We start from the raw sequence: 2,696 nt of genomic DNA on the forward strand, positions 1-2,696 counted from the left end.
GAAAACAAAATTCATATGATATGAATTGCCACACCTAACCCAAAATATACAATTCCATTTAACTTACAGATAATAATAATTAATTATAGTTTAACTTTATATCAATAAATCTTCTTAAAATCAATGTGGAAAAATTATTTTCTTCATTTTACAAATAAGGATATGGAGATATCAAGAAGGAAGAGAGTCAAGTCTCTAAACCCTCTTCAACTTCTCCCTTGATAAAAATTTTATTTCTACCTGTCAACTTTTGAAGGAAGGCACAGTTGGCTAGCTCTCATTTGACAAAGGGAACTGAACTCTTACTGGCCTCTGAAGGTCTGCCTCATCGGTGGCTTTCCCCACCACCACCCAGCAGAAATGTTTGGATTACCTGTAGTCCTTGTCAAATTAGGCTAGCATCCAGGTCACTGGTACCTCATCTCACTTGGGCCTATGCCAAAGATGTAAAATTTGGTGCAGATGCCCACCTTAATGCTTTCAGGTATAGACCTTTTAGCCGATGCTGTAGCCATTACTATAGGGCCAAAGGGAAGGACAGCAATTACTGAACAGACTTGTGGAAGTCCCAAAGTAACAAAAGATGGTATGACTATTGCAAAGTCAACTGACTTAAAAGATAAATAAAAACATTGGCATCAAACTTATTCAAAGATGTTGCCAGTAACACTAAGGAAAGGGCTAGGGATGGCATCACTATTACTGTCTTGGCATGCTCTATTGCCAAGGGAGGCTTCGAAAAGTTTAGCAAGGGTGCTGATCCTGTGGAAATCAGGAGAGATGTGCTATTTGTTGTTAATGTTGTAATTGTTCAACTTAAGGAGCAGTCTAAACCTGTGATGACCCCTGAGGAAATTGCTCAGGGTGCTAAGATTTCTGGTGACAAATTGGTAAAATCCTTTCTGATGTAATGAAAAAGTTTGGAAGAAGGGGTGTCATAACATGAAAGGATGGAAAAACTAAATGATGAATTAGAAGTTATAGAAGGCATGAAGTTTGATCAAGGATATATTTCTCTTTATTAATGCATCAAAAGTTCAGAAATGTGAATTCCAAGATGCCTATGTTCTATTGAGTGAAAAGAAAATGCTAGTGTCCAGTCCATTGTACCTGCTCTTGAAATTGCCAACACTCACTGTAAGCCCCTGGTCATAATTGCTGAAGATGTTGATGGAGAAGCTCTGAGTACACTCATTTTGAGAAAGCTAAAAGTTGATTTTTAGGCTGTAGTAGTGTAAGCTCCAGCTTTTGATGATAATAGAAAGAACAGGTTTAAAGACATGACTATTGCTACTGGTGGTGAAATGTGTGGAGAAGGATTGACTTTAAATCTTGAAGATGTTCAGCCTCATGACTTGGGAAAGGTTGGAGAGGTCATTGTGACAAAAGATGATGCCATGCTCTTAAAAGGAAAAGGTGAAAAGGCTCAAGTTGAAAACCATATTCAAGGAGTCATTGAGCAGTTAGACATCACAACTAGAAAATAGGAAAAGCTGAAAGAATTTCTGGCAAAACTCTCAGGAATAGCTGTGCTGAAGTTTGGTGGTACAGGTGATGTTGAAGTGAATGAACAGAGTTACAGATATCATCAAAGCTACACAAGCTCCTGTTGAAGAAGGCAGTGGGGTTGTGTCCTGCTTTGGTGCTTTCCAGGCTTAGATTCAATAATTCCAACTAATGAAGATCAAAACATTGGTATAGAAATTACTAAGAGAACACTTAAAATTCCTGCAATGACCATTGCTAAGAATGCCTGTGTTGAAGGGTCACTGACGATTGAGAAAATTATACAGAGTTCCTCAGAAGTTGGTTATTTTGCTATAGTTGGAGACTTTGTGAATATGGTGGAAAAGGAATCATTGATCCAACTAATGTTGTAAGAACTCCTTTCTTGGATGCTGCTGGAGTGGCTTCTCTGTTAACAGCAGCAGAAGCTATAGTCCCTGAAATTCCTAAAGAGAAGGACCCAGGAATGGGCAGAATGGGTGGAATGGAAGGTTATATGAGAGGTGACATGTCCTGATTCCTAGAATAGTGCTTTACCCTTATTAATGAACTGTGAGAGGAAGCTCAAGGCTGAGCTCCTCAACAATAACTTCAGAGAAGTCAGCTGAAGGAAAGGACTAAAGAAAAGACTGGATGATGTTTAAAAAATCACTACAACAATCAGTTACTGGTTTCAGTTGACAGCATATAATGGCTGACTATTGTCACTGTCCATGCCTACAGATAATTTATTTTTTATTTTTTAATAAGACATTGGTATATTCCGGATAACTGAATACAAGAGCCAGGTACCAAAATACTGCTTTCACCTTAAATCCCAGAGGCATTTGTATTCTGTTAAAATCAGGATTTTGGTGTTTGCCATCACCAGATGAAAAGTTAAGAAGCACCTTTCTGTGGAGAGTTAAGAATAATAGTGTACAAAGTAGAGAAATATCCACTTATGTAAAAACCTTTGTGTAATAAAAATTTGTTCGAAAACAATGAAAAGGGGGACTGAAACTGAATTAAGGTGATGATTCTCATACCATGTTTAGAGATATTTGACTTTTTGGAAAGGAACAAATGCTTACCTAAATTTATTAAATACTTATTGTGGAATGTCTAACATTACTGACAGTCTAGTAATGCACTTATATGTGTCAGCTGGCATGGCTCCTGTACTAACAGGCTCAGAAGATCCTGGAAAA

General features: G+C 37.6%; 1 pseudogene; it reads left to right on the plus strand.

Moving 5' to 3' along the window:
• Positions 1-360: 360 nt before the first annotated feature.
• On the plus strand, positions 361-2,023 carry LOC131813607 (60 kDa heat shock protein, mitochondrial-like; annotated as a pseudogene).
• The last annotated feature ends 673 nt before the right edge of the window (positions 2,024-2,696 follow it).

This window comes from Mustela lutreola, chromosome 13, assembly GCF_030435805.1.
Source record: "Mustela lutreola isolate mMusLut2 chromosome 13, mMusLut2.pri, whole genome shotgun sequence".
NCBI lineage: Eukaryota > Metazoa > Chordata > Mammalia > Carnivora > Mustelidae > Mustela > Mustela lutreola.